General features: G+C 42.3%; 1 protein-coding gene across 6 annotated transcripts in view; it reads left to right on the plus strand.

Annotated features, from left to right (window-relative positions):
* PDZD2 (PDZ domain containing 2) overlaps positions 1-24154 on the plus strand; it is a 308625-nt gene that overhangs the window by 164726 nt on the left and 119745 nt on the right. The window contains exon 2 of one of the 6 annotated variants that reach the window (XM_054031842.1): positions 17406-17544. The exons of the other annotated variants lie outside the window; for them this stretch is intronic. The gene's annotated coding sequence lies outside the window, so the exon portion shown is untranslated. The remainder of the gene's footprint in view (positions 1-17405; positions 17545-24154) is intronic. 6 annotated transcript variants of the gene reach the window in all.

Raw genomic sequence — 24154 nt, forward strand, 5'->3', positions numbered from 1 at the left:
TTTTTTGGTAAAGACAAGTCAGTATCTGTAGCAAAAAAAAAAAAAAAACTTCTAGTGGCCATGCTCTTGTGCTGTTCTATGAAAGCCTAAACTTTCAGTTAATTTGAGTTGTTTCTGTTTTGGATGGCCAACTTGAGACACACTGGGCCTGATTCTTTTTTCTGATGTGCTGGACATCCACTCTTATGCAGAGAGCTGTGAATTTCATTCTAGTAATCCAAACCATAAGCTGTGCTTAATTCATTTATGGAGCCCAGTCCTGTACCCTTCAGGAATAGCTATACCTGAGTAAAGACTGTGTGTGATTGTGTCTTTGATTTTTTTTTTAAGTGGTATATTCTCTCGTTAGATCACTGGCTTTCAGACTTTAAGACTTAATGTACCACAATAGCTTCAAAGTGATTGGCATACCACCTTGATAATTTTAATCAGTGTGGGTATAATGGATTCTTAATCTGAAACAATACTTTAAAACAAACCATGTATCAGATGGTATGGTTTATGTACTGTCACTTTATTGTACACATATCACAATATCAGAATTGAATTAAATCATAATAATTTTAAAAACATGCTTACTTTGCAGTTTTTCTCAGTGTAACAAATTTCGTTGTCCATTGATTATTGCATGGGTGCAGATGCAAATTTTTCAGAAAGCGCAGTGCCTTGATTGTTTGTGACTGAGTAGTCATGGATCAAATATTTACGTTGTCAAGAATCAGATGCTGTTATTGGTTAGACTGTGCTCAAGGAAGGTTAGCAGTCTCACTGGAATGCACAAGAAAGATACTGTAATGCAAAAGACGAGCAGCGGAAATGTTGAATTTGTGTTATCAAGCTAAGATTTATTATGTTTGCTGTTTCATAGACTCATAGACTTTAAGGTCAGAAGGGACCATTATGATCATCTGGTCTGACCCCCTGCATGCTGCAGGCCATAAAACCGTCCCTACCCCTTCCCTGGACTCTGCTGTTGAAGTCCCCAATCCTGTTTTTAGTGACTTCAATCGGCAGAGACCCTCCTGCTAGAGATCCCTGCCCCATGCTGCGGAGGAAGGCGAAAAACCTCCAGAGGCTCAGCCAATCTGCCCTGGAGGAAAATTCCTTCCCGACCCCAAATGTGGCGATCAGTAAGACCCCGAGCATATAGGCAAGAGTCTCCAGCCCGACCCCGTTAGCCATTATACTATTTACCCACCATTGCTTGGCTTTCCTTGACTACTATGTTTTACCATTAAACCATTCCCTCCATAAACTTATCTAACTTTATCTTAAAACCAGACAGGTCCCTCGCCCCCACCGTTTCCCTCGGAAGGCCGTTCCAATATTTCACCCCTCTGACGGTCAGAAACCTTCGTCTAATTTCAAGTCTGAACTTCCCCACGGCCAGTTTGTATCCATTCGTTCTGGTATCCACGTTAGTACTAAGCTGGAATAATTCTTCTCCCTCCCTTGTATTAATCCCTCTAATATATTTAAAGATAGCAATCATATCCCCTCTCAGCCTTCGCTTTGTCAGACTAAACAACCCAAGCTCCTCTAGTCTCCTTTCGTACGACAGCTTTTCCATTCCTCTGATCATCCTAGTGGCCCTTCTCTGCACCCGTTCCAGTTTGAGTTCATCTTTTTTAAACATGGGAGACCAGAACTGCACACAGTACTCCAAATGAGGTCTCACCAGCGCCTTGTACAACGGAAGCAGGACCTCCTTATCCCTACTAGATATACCTCGCCTAATGCATCCCAAGACAGCATTGGCTTTTTTCACCGCCACGTCACATTGTCGACTCATAGTCATCCTGCAGTCTACAAGAACCCCTAGGTCCTTCTCCTCTTCCGTAACTTCTAACCAATGCGTCCCCATCTTGTAACTAAAATTGTTATTAGTCATCCCCAAATGCATCACCTTACACTTTTCACTATTAAATTTCATCTTATTTCTGATACTCCAATTCACAAGCTCATTCAAGTCTCCCTGCAGGATATCCCTGTCCTCCTCCGAATTTACAACGCCTCCCACCTTCGTATCATCCGCAAATTTTATCAGCCCACTCCTGCAATCGGTTCCGAGGTCAGTTATAAATAGATTAAATAAAATGGGTCCCAAAACCGAACCTTGAGGCACTCCACTAGTAACCTCCCTCCAACCTGACAGTTCACCCTTTAATACAACCCGCTGCATTCTCCCCATTAACCAATTCCCTATCCACCTCTGGATTTTCATATCGATCCCCATGTTTTTCAGTTTAACCAATAATTCCTCATGGGGTACAGTATCAAACGCTTTACTGAAATCCAGGTATATTAGGTCCACCGCATTTCCCTTATCTAATAAGTCCGTTACTTTCTCAAAGAAGGAGATCAGATTCGTTTGGCACGATCTGCCCTTCGTAAAACCATGTTGTAATTTATCGCAATTGCCACTACCCTCCAGGTCCTCCACTAGTTTCTCTTTCAGAATTTTCTCTAACACCTTGCACACTACAGATGTTAGACTAACAGGCCTGTAGTTACCCGGATCACTTTTTTTCCCTTTCTTGAAAATAGGAACCACATTAGCTATTCTCCAGTCTAACGGGACCACCCCCGAGTTTACAGATTCATTAAATATTATCGCTAACGGGCCTGCTATTTCCCGCGCCAATTCCTTCAATATTCTCGGATGTAGATCGTCCGGTCCTCCCGACTTAGCCCCATTAAGGCGTTCAAGTTTTGTTTCTACCTTGGATACGGTAATCCCCCATCCCGAGTGCCCCTCTATAGTGGTGCTAGTATCCCTAATACCTTCATTGGCCTCATTAAACACCGATGCAAAATATTCATTAAGATATTGCGCCATGCCTAGATTGTCTTTAATCTCCTCTCCGGCAATAGACTTCAGCGGTCCCACTTCTTCTTTCTTTGCTTTCTTCCTATTTATGTGGCTGTAAAACCTCTTACTATTGCTTTTAATTCCCCTCGCTAGGTCCAACTCTACACGGCCTTTGGCCTTTCTCACTCTATCTCTACATTCTCTGACTTCACTTAGGTACATTTCCTTACTTACTTCATATCTTAGTCTCATTTAAAGTACACACTTACACATGACTTGTTGATATGTAGTGTGCCAAATCTCTTTAATTGAATTTACTAAATACAAGACACAGGGCCAAAGTTCTCCCTTATGGAAAAGCTTTATAGTAGCACTTAATAGGGGTGACTCCAATAGGACAATTGCTAAACAAACCTATAGGGCCGGATCCTTAGCTGGAGTAAATGGACATAAACTCAATTTACATCATCTGAAGATCTAGCCAATAGAATTAAACTCTGAGGCTTTGAGACAGGGTTGTCACAGGTGAATACAGATTTCTGTTCAGTTACATTCCAGCAAGATTTTTGCCCATGGGTTATAAGTCATTTTTAAAGAAAAGTGGCAGATAACATATTTCCACTGCACAAATAATTGCTATGATGGCTTTTTAAATAGCCTAAGTGCTGAGATTAATCATTGCTATAATGACAGTAGTTGTGAATGGAAGCTTAATATAGTCAAAACAATACGAGCAGGGAACTTTCCCTTTGTTATAATAACTTTTGCCAAATTCCCAGTGTTTAGAGATTAACCTCTGATGTTTAGAACCTGAATTATGATTGGCTAGAGGACATTTGCAGCCCTGTAACTAAATACTGATGTATAAAATGGTAATTGATTCCTGGAGTAGCAGTACCAAGCCAAATCACATTCTGTGTAGATTCAGGTGCAGCAAATGGAAGCTATACAAATGCTGGCTGTCAGGGAAAGTTAAATGGACTGGGGCTAGAGACATGGTACTAAGGCTCTCGGATGGATTATTATGGTGTTCAGATGAATTACATTTATACTTTTTGGTACAATTCATTTTTGGGAAGCAATTTAACATGCAGCTATGACTCTCCCCAAGTTTGTTTCACAGCTGTAAGTGATTGTTGGATTGTTTTTATTTTTGTTTGTTTGTTTTGTTTTTAAACCGCTTTGACTTATCAGTGGGATCAGACTTGATGGATCCTGCAAAATCACTTATTTAAACACTCATACTTGCGAGATACTATGGTTGTTGAGTTCTGTATGATAGGGCATACTAGCATATAGCATATTCCACCTATAATAGTCTAATTCATTTTATGAATTAACTTTTTTTGCTAGTTCAGCAAACTTTCTTCCAACTTCCTTCAGAAAATTACATTTTTTTTTTTTATAATATGGAGATATACCTATCTCATAGAGCTGGAAGGGACCTCGAAAGGTCATCGAGTTCAGCCCCCTGCCTTCACTAGCAGGACTAAGTACTGATTTTTGCTCCAGATCCCTAAGAGGCCCCCACAAGGATTGAACTCGCAACCCTGGGTTGAGCAGGCCAATGCTCAAACCACTGAGCTATCCCTCCTCCCATTTAGAAAGTTATTTTTCTTAATTAAAAAGGCTGCTGCTGTTTTAGACTTGCTCTGTTATTTGTATCACTCCTCTCTGCACAAAGCCCTAATAAACTGGTTTTGTGTGGGAAGCTAACCAAGTAAGAATTAAAGGGCTGGACTCCATCCTCGCGATTCATAGCTAGACTATGAAGCTGCCATGTAGCTCTTCCAGCCGACTGGCTGTAAAAGAAGGCATGAAATACTGGCCACAGCCTCTCCCAGTGGACTTTAGGCCACTGTGGTTGAGTAATTGTGGATTCGATGGTCCTATTTATGCTAGCCTATTCAGAGAAGGTCCAGAGTCTATTCTGATGCATATAGGGTGTACTGGAACCCATGCCTGGATGCTCTGGCTATGCCCAGGTGGTTTAAGTAATGCAGAGAGCTTTGCACGCCCCCTCCACAGTAGCGTGAATTTCTTCCTGTGTTTGTAACACACTTTTAGAAGCACTAATCTAGGGTTACCATACATCCGGATTTTCCCAGACATGTCCGGCTTTTTGGGCTCCAAATCCCCGTCTGGGAGGAAATTCCAAAAAGCCGGACATGTCCGGGAAAATCGGACATGCGGTGCCGGGCCGGCGGCTCGGGTGCCGGGTGCCGGGCCGGCGGCTCGGCCGGCGGTGCTCGGGGGGGGGCCCGGTGCCGGGCCGGGAGCTCGGGGGGCCCGTCCGGGGGCTCGGGTGCCGGGTGCCGGGCTGGGGGCTCGGGTGCCGGGCCGGGGGCTCGGGGGCTCGGCCGGCGGTGCTCGGGGGGGCCCGGTGCTGGGCCGGGGGCTCGGGGGGCCCGGCCGGCGGTGCCGGGATGGGCCGGGGACTCGGGGGACGGGCTGGGGACCTGCGGTGCCGGGGGCCAGGGGTGGGCCGCGCCTCCTCCCCCCACAGTCCCCCTTACCTGCTTCAGGCTTCCCGCGACTCAAATGTTCGCGGGAAGCAGGGGAGGGGGCGGGGTTGGGGCGGGGGCGGGGCTGGGGGCGGGGCTGGGGCCCCTTTAAAGTGTCCTCCTTTCGGAGGCACTAAATATGGTAACCCTAACTAATCTCATGTTCCCAACGTGTGGGATAGCATTGCAAAGCCTAGCACAAAAACTGGACACAAATCTGGAATACAGTTAAAACATAGTGTGGTCCATCTAGATCAAAATGTACATTACTTGTATTGGCTGACTACTGTGTTGTAAACACATCTCCCAACATAGTAAGAATCACAAGCATAGACAGGAATTAAGTCTCGTAAGAAAAACTCCAAAATCTAGGAATAAAGGTCTCCCAACACAGCGTAGGTGGGACCTTAAACCTCAGTGCTGACCTATGTTATGCCAGTGTACGTACACACACACACACACACACACACACACACACACACGGAAACCTATCTGCTTTTGCATATGTGGGGTCGTGTCTAATAATGATGGTATTTCTAACATACTCCCTTTTATCCAGGCAGTCGTTGTCCTTAGCAATTATTCTGGAAAGTTTTAAGGCAAATGTCAAGTTTGTAGAGGAGACCATTTTATTTTAATAAAGTATGCAGGCTGCAAAAATAAAGCCGTGCTTCACTTTTTAAACCCGTCTTTATTTGATGAGAAGCAATACACAAGAAGTTGCAGGCGATGCTGGTGAATTCAGTTCTCGTGAAAGGCCGTGTACTGAGGACAGACTGGAGGCTCGGGTCCAAAGTCTGCTGTCATCTATACAGGTGCGATTCAAGTCAATGGGAGCTGCACCCATAGAAATGAGAGAACAGTTTAGCCTTAGCATAGCACAGAGTTGATTCAATGAGCAAATGAACAAGACCAAGAATGCAGTTCCCAGTTTCTGTGCTCATTCATAGCCAGCCATGGGTCTAATTATTGCTAGTTGTGATATGGACATTCCTGACTGGTGAAGCTATGAGTCAGTTTCCAGGCTGCTGTTCCCTTGATTTGGTGGTTTTCTTATACAATTGCCTATTGTTCCTTAAAAAGAATCCCATAGTTCTTCAAGTGACTCTTGGCATGCCTGTAAATGAGGCTATTGCTTTTCTTGGATAGGGCCAAATTCTAATCCAGTGGCATTCAATAGGAGCTTTGCTCTTGACTTCATTGGGTATAGGATTCGGCCGTTAGAATGAAATTAGAGGTTGCCACTGATGTTTTGTATATGTGCATCCAGTTAAAACTTCACCTCGAATAACATATCCAATAAATATTATGTCCTGGGCTCCAACTAGTTTATTTACTAGGAAATAGTGTCATTTTATAGTGTCAGAAAATTTCACCTCTGACTGAATTTTGCTTACATAATTCTCTTTAACATCATAATGTGGGGTGCAGTATAAACACATAACTATGATTGAATGTATAGGGTATTCTGAAAATAAAAGCTTAATTACTGATCTTGTGGTTGTAAGGAAAGTTGGAATCAAATTGTTACCTTAATTCCCGTGAAGATTTAACAGGAACAGATTTTCTAAAGGTCTTTGAAAATGTATGTGTAAAACAGGTAATTGCACAAATAAAGTCCTGCTTGCAGGTACAAATATGAGGATTGTGCAATGAAATGGGAATGCACAAGTGCTGCAGGTACATTTATGGAGACCTCTTGAATATTTGATCCTCTGCATTTGTGCCACTGAATTTTAATTGATTATCAACCACCTTAGAGAATTAAAACTGCAAGAAATACTTTTAAAAAATCATTTTCACTTTTCACTATTGATTCAAATTGTTTACTTCTTGCATCACACTCATCTTCAACAAAGAAAATAGACTGAGTATCTTGGAGTTTTCCCTTTCTAATGCACTTATATGATGTGGTACTTAGGGACTGTGCCTGTAAGGAATGAGCTTCCCAGACAGAAAGTTTGGGTGATGTGCTCGGAACCAGCTGGAACTGGATTCAGAATAAAGCACATTTCCTGCAGTGCTTTAAGCATGGGCTAATCACTGAACACCACACTCGATGATGCGTTGTCTGGGTTGCAAACACTCCCAGAAAAATTTTTTAAATCCAAATGAGCACTTTTGTCAGAACAATTTAAAAAGAAATCATGGAAGCATTCTATTGATCTTAAATGATGTGAAGTCTTGTTTTTATCAAACCTCAGTTTTTCATTTCAGTGGACCTGACAGTTATCCCTTTAGTAATAAATAATCTTGTAAGTTTTATGAATGACCAAGCCACTTTCTCCATGACACACTTGAGCTTTGTTGCCTAAAACCATAATTATTAGGAAGTACTATGCAAGAGAGTGTGATCCAGTGCTTTGTAGGTGAGGAGACAGGTTCTTTGCTTGGTTTTGAACTGATTGTGTGATCTTGGGCAAATAGCTTAGCTTCTCTGTGCCTCAGTTTACCAACATATAAAATGGAAAGAATAAATGCTCTCTTTGATCATTGCTCCCATAGGAAGAAAATCTAAGGGAAAAAGGAGCTCAGGAGAGCAGACCGTTTCGGAAAGAGACATTAAAAGCAGAACAGCAAATTATCCTGATGTGAGGAAACATAGGAGACCAGTATGGCTCCATGAGAAGTTCTTTAATGACCTGAAAATCAAAAAAAAATCCTACAAAAAGTGAAAATTGCTCAGGGTGAATACGTAAGAATAGCACAAGCATGTAGGGACAAAATCAGAAAGGCTAGGGCCCCAAATGAGCTATACCTAGCAAGAGATGTAGAAGGTAATAAGGAGAGGGTCCATAAGTACATTAAGAGCAAGGGAAAGATGAGGGAAAGTGTAAGTCCTCTACACAGTGGGGAAGGAGAGCTAATAATGGACGACATCAAGAAGGCTCAGGTATTTAATGCCTATTTTGCTTCACTCTTTACTAAAAATGTTAATGGTGGCCAGATACTCAACAAAATTAATATTAACAACAAGGGGGAAGGAATGCAAGCCAAAACAGGGAAAGGACAAGTTAAAGCATATCTAAGTAAGTAAGTTGGCAGGGCCTGACGGAATTCATCCTAGGGTACTTAAGGAACTTGCTGAAACAATCTTGGAACTGTTAGCGATTATCTTTTGAAAGCTTGTGGAGGACAGGTGAGGTCCCAGAGGACTGTAGAAGGGCTAACACAGAACCTATCTTTAAAAAGGGGAACAAGGAGACAGATCAGCCTAATTTCAATACATGGAAAGATATTGGAACAAATTATTAAACAATCAGTTTGATAAGCACCTAGAGGATAATATGGTGATAAGTAATAGCCAGCATGGCTTTGTTCAGAACAAATTACGCCAAACCGAACTAACTTCCTTCTTTGACAGGGTGACTGGCTTAATGGGGGCGGGGGAGCTGTAGATGTTGCTATATCTTGATTTTAGTAAGGCTTTTGACACAGTCCCACGTGAGATTCTTGTAAACAAACCAGGAAAAATGTGGTCTAGATTAACATTATAAGGTGGGTGTGCAACTGGTTGAAAGACTGTACTCAAAGAGTAGTTATCAATGGTTGCCTGTCAAACTGGGAGGATGTATCTATTGGGGTCCCAGAGGGGTCTATCCTGGGTCTGGAAATATTCAGTATTTTCACTGATGACTTGGTTAATGGAGTGGAGAGCATGTTTATAAAATTTATGAATGACAAACTAGGAGAGGTAGCTATCTCTTTGGAGGGCAGGATTAGAATTCAAAAGAACTTCGACAAATTGGAGAGTTGGTCTGAATTCAACAGGATGAAATTCAATAAAGACAAGTGCAAAGTACTTCACTGAGGGAGAAAAAAATCAAATGCACAGCTACAAAATGGGGAGTTACTGGTAAGGTAGCTGTACTGCTGAAAAGGATCTGCGGGTGGATCACAAATCGAATATGAATCAACAGTATGTTACAGTTGCAAAAAAGGTTAATATCATTCTGGGGTGTATTAACAGGAGTGTCATATGTAAAACATGGGAGGTAATTGTCCTGCTCTACTCGTCACTGGTGAGGCCCCATGTGGGGTACTGTGTCCAAATCTGGGCACCACACTTCAAGGACAAATTGGACAGAGTTCAGAGGAGAGGGGAAAAAAAAATAAAAGGTTTAGAAAACTTGAACTGTGAAGAAAGGTTAAAAAACCTGGGTATGTTTAATCTTGAGTAACTAAGAATGAGAGGGGACCAGATTATATATTAAGGACTGTTATAAAGAGAATGGTGATCGATTGTTCGCCATGTCCAATGAAGGTAGGATAAGAAGTAATGGGCTTAATCTGCAGCAAGGTTAAGGTTAGATATTAGGAAAAACTTGCTAACTATAAAGTTAGCTAAGCTCTGGAATAGGCTTCCAAGGGCGGTTGTGGAATTCCCTATTGTTAACAGGTTAGACAAACACCTGTTAGGGATGGTCTAGAATAGATATACTTGCTTGTGCCTCAGCACAGAGGTCTGGACTACATGGCTTCTCAAAGCCCTTCCAGCTGTACATTTCTATGATTTTGTGACAAATATATTATTAATGACATTAGGTAAGTAGTGTGCCACTGCCAGAGGACTGTAATACAAATATTAAAATCTGGGATAGAGTTCGTTTTTTCCTCTTTTTGGCTACTGATTGATTGACTTATAGTTACAGCCAATACATTTTTAGACAGATGAGAAACAGATTCTTCTTGTGAAAAATTCTTTTTGTGAAAAATTCTTTTTGTGTCAGCTTAAGGAATGCTTTTAATACTTGGCTTGAGAATAATTTATTTTTTCTCTTTTCTCTTCAGAAGATCATTTTATATCTTATTTTTATGTTAATACAAAGTTAAAATGTCTGAAAAGTTCAATATATGCCATTTTTATACATACAGTTTGTATACTGAGAAACACAAGGTGCTCACACTCTGTGTTCTTAATCTTATAATTTGTTTAATCACGGAATTGGGTTTCATGCATTGCTGCTGTATAGACATTCTTTCTAAAGTGCACGCTTTTCAAACTCTGGTTTCTGTGTATACTTTTGTGTTTTTGAATGAGTGTTACCTTGAAAGGAATTAATACACTAACTCACTAATATTTGAAACCTAGTGTAAATTAAACAAGTACAAAACACAGTATATAATTAAATAGAATACAAGTATAGAGGCAGAAGTAAAATACATTCTAAGCTATACATGCATCTTAAAATTCAATCATATGCAAATAGGCTAAAATCCTGGGAGGATTTAGATTCAGGGAAGGGAATCTCTTTAAATATGCAGCTAAGTTTGGGGAAAAAACTGCAGCGCAAGGGTAGATGTAAACCGCTACTATCAGCAGACTCTGTACCCCAGCTGCTCCCTGGGCTTCAGAGCCTGAGCCACAACGTCAAAGCACTGTCTACAGGTATTTTTAGAGGGCTAGCACGAATCTGTCGACCTGGGCTGGGAGGCTAGCTCTGAGATAGTGTTGTTTTTGTGTTTTTGCTAATTCTAAAAGTACCCCTTGTATCCTGGGCTTCACTCAGACTTTTGTGGTCATTCATTAATGAGCTGCTTCTTAACTTTCCTGTTCTTCACTCCTCCCTGTTGCCCTGACCTCAGAAATCAGGCCACTTTTACTTTGGTGCAGTGCTTAATTTATAATGAAAGAGGTGCCAGAACTCAAGCCATTTTTTGTGCAGTCATAACTGATGCAACAAGCCCAGAGGTGCCTGGGCTATGAATGCCAACCCTACAGGTGCTGCAGCCCCTGGGGGTGGGGAGGTATCCAAATGCTCCCCCCACCCCGAGCACCAACTCCACAGTTCCCATTGGCCGGGAACTGCGGCCACTGGGAGCTGCGGGGGTGGTGCCTGCGGGCAGGGGCAGTGCACGGAGCTCCCTGCCCCCCATCCCCCCGCCTAAGAGCTGCTGCCAGAGGGATGTGCTGGTCGCTTTCGGGAGCCGCACGAAGTAAGCGCTGCCCCTCTCACCCCCTCCCGCACCCCAAACCCCTGCCCTGCCAGCCCAGAGCTCACACCCCCACACCCAAACTCCATCCCAGAGCCCACACCCCCTCCAACACCCTGCCCCAGGCTCAGCCCAGAGCCCCCTCCTGCACCCAAGCTCCCTCCCAGAGCCCGCATCCCCCTCCTCTACTCCAACCCCCTGCCCCAGGGTCAGCCCAGAGCCACTTCCTATCCTCTGAACCCCTCAGCCGCACCCCCAGCCCGCGTTCTCTCCTGCACCTCAACCCCCTGCCCCAGCCAGGTGAAAGTGAGTGAGGGTGGAGGAGAGCCAGCGACAGAGGGAGGGGGGCTGAAGTGGGTGGGGCCTCGGGGAAGGGGGTGGGGCAAGGGTGTTTGGGTTTGTGCCATTAAACAATTGGCAACTCTAAGTGCTGGGGCTCAGCCGTGGCAAGCCCGGGCACAAATTAAGCACAGCTTAGGTGCCTAAATATGGATTTAGAGCCTGAATTTCCAAAAGTGACTTTTGTTAGTGTTTCTTTAGTGCCTTGGCTCTTGGGTGTCCAGTTAGGCCTGATTTTCAGAAATCAAGAGCTGAGGCCCCAAAAGTCACTTTTGAAAGTTAGGCATAGGTGTCTAATGTTAAGTACCCATATTTGGAAAATTTAGGCCTAGATCCCCTTTGATATCATTATGATGACCTGGCATTCATGGAGGAACAGATGGCCCTGGGCATTAGAGTAATTCTTCAGTCACGACATTTATGATAGGCTCTACAGGTAAACAATGCCTGTAATGGTGGCATGTATGCTCTGCTTTGTGAATGCACTTGTGGAATTTGTATGTGCAGATCAAACACAAGCAATGGTGCAACAGTGCTTATTTTAGATGATAAAGCCTTCTTCCAGGATAATGGGAGATAATACTTAATCCTGCCTTAAGTGCAAGGGACTAGACTAAAAGACCTCTCGAGGTTCCTTCCAGTCCTATGATTCTTTGTCTTCCTGCAGGTTTGTCTATGCACAATGTCTAGCACCTTGGGGCGCTGATCCTGACTGAGGCATGATATGCTGAGGATGACAGCAATGCAAATAATGTAAATAACGAAGTCTGTAATATGTTGTTTTCTTTAGAAGATCTTTCAAGCTCCGAGAGGATTCTGAAGTGTGTTTCAATTTTCTATACACTATGGGGAAAATGGTTTTATTAATTTTTTTCATAAAGCTTCAAAAATTAATCCAAATGATTTATGAATAATCCTAAAATGTATGGCTAAGCATAAAAAACATTGGGACGAGAGGTGAATTTTGGGAATGGTCTGTTTGATATACACTGTGGCTTCTGGACTCTTTCTTCTCAATGCTCAGTGGTTTGTTCCTATAGTGCACTATGTGAAATTTCTCATGGTGCTGCAAATCATTTGAATTTTTAAAGGGACTTGAACATCTGAACTCAGAGATGTACAACAACACATCCCTGCTTCCTCCCTGTCCCCCTGCATTCCATCAACCTATGTACTGTAGATGACTTGCTGAGACCAGCAAAAGAAATTGCAGAATTTACCAAGAGTGTGAAAGGACAGATGTGAGTTCTCCAGCTGGGGATTAGAGCTTTGGTAACAGCCTCCGGATGTTGACAGTGCTCAGTGTGCCAAGAAGTGTTAAAATAATGCTTGCTAAGGTTCAGATACAAACAAAATATGGTGCAAGCTCTGTGCCGAGCTCATGCTTCAGATTTCTCCGTATGTTTCTAACCTGTTATGGATCATCACCAAGGCCTTAGCCACATTTCAATCCCTTTTTAAAGACCCATTTCTGCTGTATTTCTTACAGTGAGTTGATTTGGGTTCTGTGTAAAATGTCTGTTATTGTTTCCCTTCCCCTAACCTTTGTCTGCCTATCTGTCTGTCCTTAGATTATGCGGTTCTTGGAGCAGGGACTGTTCTCCTTGACTATTTGTGATGCGTGTAGCACAGAGTGGGTATTTTCCTGAACATACCATAAGAGTTTTGGGTTTGGTTCATAATGATAGTTCCTGGAAAGCTGGATAGGAAACCTATTGGCAGTAAAACTGTGGTGTGAACTAACCAGTGTTTCGATAAGTTCTGTGGTGTGCTTTGGCCTTATGGGTGCTGTTTGTGAGAAATAGACCCCAAATGGTCAATGTTTTTTGAGGTGCTCTGGGGGGAGATAGAAACTAAGGAATTTCATAATTGAAGGGCGAACAATGTGGTCTGCCTAGAGCACCTCATGGCAGGATTGCCCTGTGTCTCAGCAAGAATTCCCACTGGCGTTTCCCATCAAATCATTATTTCGGGAGGCCTTATTAAGTCTTTTTTGATGTTGTATGCAGCCACTATTCATCTGGCAGCCTTTTTTCTGCAGCCAGTTGATGCCATGATAGAGAGATCCTTTTCTAGTATTGACGATGTGCTTTTCAGTCCTCTGCTCTATTGCAAAGCTATTAAATTAAAACCATTAGTGATAGTAGATTCTTTCCTGCCTTGGCTTTTTTTCTTGCTGGAAGGAGTGAAATGCCCCATTTATATAGTCATGTTTCTCACTGAAATATGATTATCTGGTATCTACTGCTCTTCAGAAAGGCTGGTGGTTCAGAGGAGGTCCTGCAATTTAAGAAGTTTACTTGAACTTGATCTGAAACTTTTCAGTAAGTCCCTACCTCCCTGTTGCATTCCTGTCTTCCTCTCTCTGCCTTGTATGTGGGAGGCTTTCTCCCATCCCAGAAGGAGTCTGAGTAGGTACTCCAACACTGCTAGCAAGAGTCCTAGAGCTAGGGGAGGTTTCCTTTCTCATTTCCTTATCACGAGAATCTTTGAATGAGGAGGTTCCATGCTCTTTGCTTCACCACAGCCAGCCACCAGGGGCAACCTTCCACCATTGGCAAGGGAGCAATTGTAGCCCTTCAGCTGTCCATCTTGAAGCTGCAAAAAGAAACCAGAGTGGGCAGAGATCCTGCCTGCAAAAGTTGAGGGGAGAGATGGGATGAATTGTCCTACACTAAACTGGCCTTAAAGCATTAAGTCTAGCTATAGTTGGTCTTGCCTCAGAGCAGGATGCTGGACTAGATGATCTGTCGAGGTCACTTCCAGCCTTTCATTTCTTTGATACTAAGATTAAAAAGAGGTTTGGTTTGATGGGCAAGGTGTCTAATTTATTTGCTCATCAAGGGACTGATTTAGGCTTAAGCAATAGAGGTGGCCACATAACAGTACCATATATCAGGAGCTTCTGGACTCTAGTAGAAGCTCCAGTGTCAGAAGAAGCCTTTGGAAGAGAAGACTTTTTATACTCTAAGACCCCATCTGTGAAATCACTGGGAGAAGAGAAGACCGGCAAATAGGTTAGACTTGGGGAGTGAAATGGGAGGTGATCCAGAGAAAGGAAAGATTTGGGTTAGCCAAGGAACTGGGATGGAAGGGGATGTAACTATCTCTGCCTTGTGTTGGGGGAGCCAAAAGATTCTTTGCTTATGGCACCTGTGCATAAAGGTCTGGCCTGTGCCAATCCTGTTGTCTTTGTGGAAACAGAAGAAAATAAACATGCTACAGAAAGTTTTGTCAAGTCACGGTTTAATTATTAGGAGCTACCATTTATAAATGCAGTCCACCTGATCAGGAGACATCAGTGTCTGAAAATATTCAGTGTACCTCACACATGTCAGACATGGAATCTATTTACTGAATTTTTTTGCAGACAAGTCGTTTTTGGCACTTTATAAAGTTTGCTTCCATGTGTCCTAATTGGCTAAACTCCTAAATATATTCAGGAAGGATTTTTTCCAAATACATGAGACAGTATTTTCAGTGTTTCTTACTGTCTGGGTAGCACGGTGTTTCTGTGACTTTTTCCCTGGTAGGCAATGAAATTATTTGATAGAGACATTGCATGTAATTAAATTAAATATTGCATACATACGCAAAAGGAGTGGATAGCTTGGAAGCCTGGAAAACACCTTGATGAGCAACAAATTACTTATTTTTTGACCAGCCCTTTGATATCTGTGGATCAGCTCAGAGGGAGAGCGCAACATGCTATAAAAATTCCCTGGCCCACCTGTGCCACAACAACTGTTTTTCTCTATATCCAGTAGACTAAAAGCCAGGGCTGGCACGAGGGGGTAGCAAGCAGGACAATGGCTCAGGACCCGACACCACAGGCGGCCCCACGACACTAAATTGCTCAAGCTTCAGCCTTGGGCGGCAGGGCTCAGGCTTTGGCTTTCTGCCATGGGCCCTAGCAAGTGTAACACTGGCCCTGCTCTCTGGTTTATTTTGGTGGACCCCCTGAAACCTGCTTGTGGCCCCCCAGGGGACCCCAGACCCTTGGTTGAGAACCACTGTTCTAGAGCATAGCTTTTAGAAAAACAGCCAAACTTGATTTAGGCTCCTTTTGGCATTGGGGCCCCGTTGTGCTGGGTACTGTACATATATAAGGGGCGAGAGTGTCCTTGGCCTGAAGGGTTTATTGTCTAAGTGCTCCCTATAGTGACACTTGCATTTCATCTCCACTTTTCTAGTTAACATGGGTGAGTGAGAGGCTTCCAAGAATCCATGGAACCTTATAAACAGATGATACTTGGAGCAGGAGGAGTCAAAAACCAGGTGGTTTTGAGGTACATAGTTGAGTATAGTATATGGAGCAGGTGGCACACAATAAAAGGTGGGGAAGAATCTGGATGGAATTTTGCATATATACTTCACATAGGGCCCCATGAAACCTCAGGCCAGCCCTGGTCTGTGCTCTTATTTTTACCTTTCCATCCCCTATAGAAAAGTTGTAGGTTGAAGAGTAAGTGGGTGGCTCTCCAGAAATACCCCAAAGTAATGCTATATGCACTAATGTATATTATTGGTGCTATTTTTTCTGTAGCACAATTGGTACTTTTCAGATCTATGTAGTTCTGTGTAAATAATAATAATAATGATGATAGATCTCTGCCCTGAGGAGCTGCTGATCTTCTAATTTAGACAGGTTACATAAAGGAAGTCATCACTCACTGTGCAAGGTATAGGGAGAGTCCCACAGAGACCAAGGGAAAATCTCTTGGGACGGCCTTAGTTATCAAATATTTGGATCATATTTGTTCCTACTTTGTGGTGTTGTATCTTAGGTTTATTTTTAATTAAGATGTTGCTCTTAGTTTCTCTCTTCTGTAAACTGTTGATGCCCTTTTGTCTCAGTTGATTTGACTCTTGTCTTCTCAACCCATGTGCAAAATCCTTGCCAAGAAACTTTAATTGAAGAAGGGCCTGATCTTACTTCCACTAACCTTGATGGTAGTCTTGCCATTCAGCTCAGTTGGGAATAAGATGAGGACCAAAATATGGGTTTAAAGAACTCCTCAAAGGTGTCTGTTTGGCACTGGCATAAAATTTGGCTAGGGGTTCTGTGTGAAATGGGTATGTTTTCTGGGAGCAGCAACCTGCCTGGCTACATCTGGTAGGCTGGATTGTAGTTTCAGGAAAAACAGGCAATTAGAAGGGAGGCATTGGTTTCACCTGGTTGGCACAGGGAACAAGCTGGGGTCCTCCCAGTAAATTACAGTTTGCAGGAGGTGGTGACTCGACTTTCTTTGCACAACAAATTAGGATGTTTGTCCGTTTAAAGTCATGTGATGTTCAGCTTGCTCACTGCCAAAGGCTATTCTTTTCCTATTGTAACTCAGAAATACATTGGAAGAGATCTGCAGTCTGTTTGCATCTCAGAAGGTTGTGTGTGTGTGTGTGTCATTTGTGGATAAAGAATGTGGGGAAGAAGAGGGATCCTCATGGCTAAGAGCTGAATTATGCCCACTGGAGGGATTCTCTCCTCAGCCAGTCTCTGTAAAGTCTGCTTTTAGTTATTTCTAGCCTGACTTTTGAGAAGCTTAGTTGAAAGAACATGAGACTGGGAACTGTGGAGTTGTGAGTTCCCAGCTCTGGGAACTCACAAGGTTTGAGGCCACAGGGTGGCCTTGGGCAAATCACTTAATCCTGTTTCAGTTTCCTCGTCTACAGAACTGGGATAATACTGTTGACCTACCTACCTCACAGGGATGTTGTGAAGATTAAGTAAGTAATGGTTGTACAGAGCTTTGAGGCTCGAAAAGTGATACTGGCATGCTAAATGGAATTATTTGTTATCATTCTTGTAAACCCAGATCGACTGAGAATGATTTGTTGTTTATCACCTCACCACGGCTCCTAGACTATCCCTGCTTTCCTCCATGTACGTAATCTACAACCACACCCTTCCCCTGTGAAGGGATAAGCACAACTCAAGACAGCCTTGAAGAGCAGGTGAGCATTTGCGAGGCCCTGAGAAAAATAATAAGCATGTGTCTGTTCTAATGGCATGCAATTTTTGGAGAGATTTAATAGCAAATGGCGGAGAGAGAAAAATTGTGGTTATTTTGAAAACAGTAATACAAATACCTGTTGTTAAAACTTGCCTTTAATTCTGCTCTTAATGGCTGACAGATGGTGGGCAGCTAGGATTTAGGCACGTTAATAATAAATCTAATCGTAACACGTAGTGTTTCTCATCCATAGACCTTAAAGTGCAATTAGTATACGGGTGTGAAAGTGTCATCTTTATTTACTGAGGCACAGAGAGATTAAGTGACTTGCTGTAGGACATTCCATGAGTCAGTGGTAGAATGAGGACTAATACTCAAGTTTCCAGATTCGTGGTCCACGACTACCCTATACATTACCGCACTCTGCCTTCCCTGGTAGAGAATAGGTATCCTTTGAATGACTGGTTCTACATTTGTGTGTGTAGGTCACATGTGTGAAGTGGTAAGTGTTGAAAATCTACAGTGATTCATTTAAATATTTGTAAATATGACCTGAAGTTTTGTTGAATTGCTCATTGACAGTTGGTCAGAATTATGTGTTGGAAAAGGAAGAATAGCTGCTGGTAATCGAGACTAGTTCATGCTATTCTAAAAAATGATACAATTTAGTCCAGTTGATTTTATATTATTAGTTTCTTCTGTTTAGATTTCAATGTCCATTTCCTTTTGTTTATTTCATAAATAGATCTCTGAATTTTTTAATGGATTATATGAAAGGCAAGCAGCCCTTTAAGCTCTGCAGGTGTCCTGGTTTATGCTAAAGTGGTCTGCTTTCTTTTTGAAGTATACAAGGTATACTGGAGCTGTTTTTCCTCCTTGTCCAATTAAACTAGTTAATTAAATCTTCCTTTTTATTCATAGCCTGCATTTTTAACCTTTGCAACTGAGCTCAGTCTGCTACAGGAAGTTCTTTGCATTTTTCAACACTGCAGATCCCTAGTAAACAGGGCATTAAATCCAATTCCATGCTGACTCCCTGTATTCATCTCTTTTTTTTCTTGGAGCCTAGTACCTTCATGCTGGTCATTTCCTATGCTAATAGTTACTTGATTTAAATGCCAGATGCATTGCAATTATACTTAAAAAAAATCCTTTTACTTCTAACTAAATAAATATTGGATTTAGCAAATGTATTTGTAGTGTAGTATACAAGCACAAAGCATGCTAGGGCTGAAACTGCATAGCATAATTTGATAACAAAATAAAACAGTGACGTTATCATGAGTAAAACAGCAAGATCCCCACAGTAATATTAACCTTTGTTATTTCCCTTTTCTGTTTTTATTTTGCATCCATTGTTTGATCATTGGCTGGTTTGAATGCTTCTTTTGCTCTTTAATTGTTGGCATTTTTGCAGCACTTTGACTGCAGATGCCGTGTATGAACTGCCAAGCAGGGACTAACACCTTTAGAAACTTTTCCAAGTGTTGATGCTTAATGAATTTGATACAACAGTACTATGGAGAACATCTAAAGGTGCTACAAGTCATTCTTATTTTCTACAGAAAAGGTATTCTAGTTGTCTTTTCTCATTTGAATGTAAGCTTTGGGGGTTTTTTCAGTAGGAATGGAAAATGGCAAAGACTTCCAAACCATTTCTATCTCCATATCTATAACATGTCAATCTGTAACATACTGTTTAACGAAATTTAAATAACTTCTGTACTTGTTTAACTTTCAGCTGATGTAGCCATGTTATAATAAACGAGAGAGGGTTCTGAGAGTTACATGCAAAAAATGATATTGATGGAAACAATTGCGCACATACCATTTTGATTGCTACCTGAAACTGTAAAATGTATGTATAACTGCAGAGGCAAATCCTTTAGTCCTTACTCTCACCAGCCTTCCACCAGGACAAATTGGCCTGAGTCAGAATTTTGCACATACTGTGTATGGGCTCACATGAGAATTAATATTACTAAGTGAACATATTGCGATGAACAGTTATACTTTCTTTTCTGACTTCTGTACATTTACATTTCGGTATTCATTTTGCCTTAACATAGCACCCAGAGTCCCCAATGAGAATCAGGCTCCCATTGCAAAAACACTTGGGTAGACGTAATCTGTGCATTGTAGCCTTTCCAACTCCCTTTAATGTCAATTGGAGACTTTCCACTGAGTTTACAGGGTGCTGGATCAGACCGTGGCAGGACAGTCTTTGTGATATGAAAAATGTGCTGTTTACACAGAAAGTACGTTTGGTCGGTGGGGTTGGTCTGTTGGTGCGCTACTTAATATTCTGACTTCATAATGGACGTACAATGCTACCAAATGAAATGTCTGTAGAGGATGGTAGTGGTGCTGTCTATATGTGCAATTTAAAGACTCAACATGTGAAAGTGTGTTGAGGTGTAGACAACCTGAATAATAACCACCATACATATACAACCAGTACAGTTGATGGAGGGTAGGGAATGCCTTCCAAGCGTGACATGGAGCAAGGCTGGCCATTTATTTTCTAAGAAAGTAAAAAATGAGGCAGAATAAAAAGCTTGAAATATGAACAGCTTGTTTTAAAAATAGATGTGATAATCTTCAGTTTCAGTAGACCAGGATTTTGTTGCTCTGAGATGGACAGTGCAGTTAAAGCAACTTGTTGGCCCCCTTGGATTGTATATACTAGAGATTATATTGTGTCAGGATCCTGGGTGAAGGTAGGTGGGACTAGTGGCAGTAGCTTGATAGATAGGAACAACCGCTGAGGTTTAGAGTCAGTATCAGGGTCAATAGGTTGAGAGTCAAGCCAAAGATTAGACCAAAGGGCAGAGCCAGAGACAGGTTGGGGATCACGTGAAGGATCAATACTGGGTATTGGGGTCTATGTGGGTTGTCTGGGGTTTGAGCAGGAGTCAGGGTCCAAGTCAGAGTCGATGCCAATACCAGGAGTTCAGGAAGAGAGAATTCAGGGTGGTTGTGGCAACTAGCTGCATTGTTACCTGGACACTTTCTCGAACACCCCTTGGGTTTATATAGGGTGGGGAGCCACTCAGGTGCTATGAGGCTGCTGTTTGTCGAACCCCTGGAGATGGGACCTCTTGTGGTCTGGGCCCGCAGCGGGTCATGAGTAAGGGAGTGTGAGCCGGTTACAGGTGCTGCTGGGTGATAATGTGGAGGTGTTCAATGTCTGACAACTCTGCTGGTCTGGGTTTGTTGAGACACACTGGGCCATACGATACTATTTCAAAATCCATTGGTACATCATGGTTCTTGTTTCTTATTTTATTTAAGGAGCACTATTTCCCCCCCCCCCTTTTTTTATAACTGTGTTGAAGAAAAATAGACTAAATAGCAACTCAAAATGGTATCATGCGATAATGAACTGAAGTGACATGGGGCTAAGGTCTAAAGGTCGTGTATTGCCTTCCACCTGCTGTGATGTCAGGGTCTGCTCCATTTTGGAAATCTGGGGAAGTTCTAGAGATATCACTGTCCCTGATATCAAGGACCAAATAACATCTGGCCTCTGTGTATGTGTATGCAAGGGGAAAAGAGGGAGGGCACAGGGGGTGGCTACCTAGGTGCATCACTTAGGAGTCCTTGGGCAGAGGGAGCTCAACTGGCTAAGGAAGGGAGCACACCCAGTGTGGTCTTTGTACAGCTTTTGCAGAAGCTAAAACACAGTAGGACCTCCAGGAGGCTTGTATAGAGCAGTGTTGTCTCTCATAGTTCTTGCTAAGGTGGTGCATGCTGCACTGTTGTGGGTGTGTGGCTCTGTGCCACAATGTAACCCTAAATCCTGCCTTTTGTTTTAGGAATTTGATTTCTGTTTGGTAAACAGACCCATTTGTCTCTGGGGTCACTGTGAGGTCAGTATCATCAAGACGCTGTGAAAGCAGGGCTTGATATGGAAGTCACAAGTTTCATTGTAACAGATGGCTGTTGGAATTGAAACTGAACAAATGAAATTATTCAGGTTATAAAAGAAGTTGCTGTGATGCAAACCCAGCACTTGGGAACTATACTGAACTGTGGGGAGAAAAAAGAAATCGGCACAGAAGTTAACTTTTTCATTTGCTGCAAGAGAAAGAGACAGGCCTTGAATCAAGCCTCCTGACCCCGGGCTTCAGGTCAGACAGGATCCTGAGCTGAACTTAGCAGCTGTTCCATATTTCTGTAATGGGCTGAACTAAAGCCATGCCCTTTACTTTGCCCAACTTTTGAAGAAGGGGAATTGGCTTGGCTTGGCTTGGACTTTGGAAAGGGCATAAACAATTTATCTAGTTCTATTTTTTTTTTTTAAACCAGATGTTCATTTTATTTGGCTTTTACCCTGTAAAAAAACACGTTGGCTGCATCAGCACTGAACTTCCTTCCAAGGTTTTTCCTGAGAAGAATGACAAGTTGGGATGGTCTGTTTTTTCTTTGACTCAGCTGTCAGTGTTTTATTTTCTTGCCCTAACTAGAACTCTGCCAGTCCCTTTAAAGTGTGCAGGTACTATACATATTGTGGTGTATGGAATTCTAAAATTGTGGTGACTCTGTGTGGTTATTGCACCTGTATGGTCATCAGTAAATTTTTCAAAAATGCCCAAGTTCCATTTTCAGAGAAATCATCTGGTTTCCAGGCTATTCTTTAAAAACCTGTCTATGATTGGTTGGTTTGGTCACCACGGCGTTTTCAGCTCTCGTGATTTTTATTGTGAGGCTTGTGGTATTTGGCGTTTTTGAAGGGTTCACACGAATTTCTGATTTCAGCCTTCATTCTTAAGATGTTTTGCTATTATCCAAAATAGCCATTATCTTTCTTTACTGTCAGTGGGACTGAAGCCACAGGCTAGCCTCAGCAAGATCTCTGCCATGTCTGTTTGACCTTTGCAGGGGAAATTGAGGGTGGCCTGGACAAAGCTGGCCACACTCGCCCATTGTTTCCAAGGAGGCCAAAGTCAGGCTGCTCTTACAGAAGTTGGTGGCCCCTTAGTAACCGTGTGAGGGTCAGGCAGTGAACAGAATGTGGAGGTTTTCAGGATGCGATTGTGGGAGAAATAAGGAAGGGGAAATGTGCTGAGAAGTCAGAATGTGGGTGAGTAAGAGACAATAAGCAGGTGCAGGGGAATGTGAGGAGCAGGAGGAAATTATTTTCAGAATAACTTTTGGGGAGAGTTCTGATTTTCTCTCTTTTGCCGGGATGCTGAGAATTCAAAAAGTCCAGTCTTAGCAAGAGGAGCTGTTTTCCCCCCCCAACTGAAAGTGCTTACCCAAAATGCATTAGTTTAGCAGCCAAAACTCTACATGCACAGATGCAAGGGAGTTACAAAACCGTTCATGAGAGTTGAATCGTACTATCCAGCTGCTACAATCAGACAACTTTTTTGCACACTAATGATGTTGGTGTACTGTGAAGAGACCAAGAAAAAAGAGACTCATAAAATGGACCAAATCCTCAGCTGATGTAGTTTGGTTAAACTTCATTGACTCCAGTGCAGTTTGCCAGTTTACACCAGCTGAGGTTCTGGCCCCATATTGCTGGATGGTGGGTTGTTTTGGCACCCGCACAGGGGATTTTATTTTTCTGCTCATACACTGGAGTGCAATAGGTATGCACATATGTGTTCTATGAAGGGTTAATATTGAAAAGGTTGTATAGCATTTCAGCTGTGTAGCTGACCTAGTGGATTAGGCCTCAAAAGAGAAACCTTATACAGTGGCAAAGCTTCACATGAGTTTTTACGCAACTGTTATTGTCTGTCAGTGTAAATGCTGGGACAATGGATTTTGTTTTTGTAATGTAAGCAGCTTCCATGAATGGAAACTGGCAGCAAAATTTGGAACTGGATTGAGTTGACCTGTCATGGCCTTTTGACATGTCACAGCTAATTTAGTATTTAGATTTTTTAGATTTCTTCTTTGTAACTTCCAGTCAAGCTGATGGTAAAAGCAATGCTTCTTTTATAGTTAAAAAGGCCATTCTTATTTGTTAATTGCATTTAAAAACTGCTTATCTTTCCTGTTCTCTGGACCCTATGTCCTGCCTATGCTATAAAGGACCTCTGGAGGTCCCTTCCAGTCCTATGATTCTATAAAGGCCATTTTTCTCTCTTTATTAATTATGAATCATTTAATAAATTCATTAGGCAGTCAGGCGGTGTTTTCTTTTTTCCCTTTGGGGGGGAAGGTCATTTCTATGACCTTACCACATAGTAAAAGATGGTGACATATGTGATGTATAGATGAAAATAAGATATGAAGAGAACTTTTATCTCCAGTTGAGACAGAAAGATCTAGGATTTTTTCTGAACATGATCAGAGGAAACAAAAATTCCCCAAACTTTTCCCATTACTTAAAAAACAAAACAAAAACAAAAAACCCAGTGATATCTTTTGTATTGTTGTAATAGAATCATAGGACTGGAAAGGACTTTGAGAGGTCATCTAGTCCAGTCCCCTGCACTCAAGGCAGCACTATGTATTATCTTCTAGACCATCCCTGACAGGTGTTTGGAGATTTTTAAGAGCAAGTTAGACAATGATGGAGATTCCACAACCTCCCTGGGCAATTTAATATAAAGATCCAGGACTTCAACCTAGAACTTCGCTTCATCGAAGAA

This window comes from Malaclemys terrapin, chromosome 6, assembly GCF_027887155.1.
Source record: "Malaclemys terrapin pileata isolate rMalTer1 chromosome 6, rMalTer1.hap1, whole genome shotgun sequence".
NCBI classification, from domain to species: Eukaryota; Metazoa; Chordata; order Testudines; family Emydidae; genus Malaclemys; species Malaclemys terrapin.